Raw genomic sequence first — 1,260 nt, forward strand, 5'->3', positions numbered from 1 at the left:
TCCGCCATCACGTCCTCTGCACTTCTATAACTGTCTGGTTCAGCTCAGCTACCAAATCTGACCTCAGAAGTCAGAAGAGGATAGTCCGGACTGCTGAGCGAATCATTGGTACAACCTCCCTTCTCTCCAAGAACTGTACTCATCCAGAGACGCTACAGAGCACTGAGCACCAGAACGACTAGACACAGAAACAGTTTCTTTCCTCAGGCAATCCATCTCATGATCACTTAACAATAATCGTGGAACAAACAACACTAGTATACATAGTATACATAACACACATACTTATTTACATTTCAAATTTGCACATATCATACCTGTACATACAAAATTGACAAAATTGTTATATTGTGTTTTTGCTATTTTGTACATTGTCTATTTTGTATATTTGTATATTATTCTTTTTATTATCTGTGTCCTGTATTGTCACTGTCATTCTTTTGCACTGTGGAGATTCTCTTACTAAAACAAATTCCTCGTATGTGTAAACATACCTGGCAATAAAGCTCATTCTGATTCTGATTCTAAGTTACATGTTTTCAGTTACTCCCCAACCCTACTTGAGTTTTACCAAAAGCGCCACTGAAGATGATGTGCAGATTCTTATATCAGAGCACAGATGTCAGTGTCGGCTGCAAAATGGACTGAAATAGTTGTTTATTATTCCATGTTTCTTTAGCTAAGGTAAATGATGGAATGGATAACGTGCCTGGTCAAGGGAAGCTGGAAAAGCCATAACAGCACTTTAGAGGTGAGCTTTCAGTACTAGATGGAGTTCTGCTAAAGGGAACAAACTTGCCATACTTATCTCCATGAGAGCACAGATGTTGAAACTTGTGCATGAAGGACACTTGGGGATAGAGGAGTGTAAAAGAGGGCACGATTTGTGACGTATTGGCCAGGCATGCACAGAGATATTGTGAATTTAGTGCAGCATTGTGAGATATGCCAACGCCACAGATACCAGAGAACCAAAGAAACCACATGACAAGCCAAGGGAACCATGGGAAAAGTCTGGAATGGACTTGTTTCAACTTCAGCAAAGCATCACATGGTAAGGAACGCACTGAAGCAGGCCTGTGACTCTGGAACAGCTCGTAATTAAGATACTACTTCTTACACACAAACACACAATGCAGTTTCTCCATCCAGAAGACATTGGTGTACACATCTTCCCTGAGGAAAACATGTGATATAACATTGCGTTTGCCTCTGCATGACTCTGACCTCAGTTTTAGGGAGAAAATGAAGTCTGGAATT

This window comes from Sinocyclocheilus anshuiensis, unplaced genomic scaffold, assembly GCF_001515605.1.
Source record: "Sinocyclocheilus anshuiensis isolate Anshui unplaced genomic scaffold, SAMN03320099.WGS_v1.1 scaffold736, whole genome shotgun sequence".
NCBI lineage: Eukaryota > Metazoa > Chordata > Actinopteri > Cypriniformes > Cyprinidae > Sinocyclocheilus > Sinocyclocheilus anshuiensis.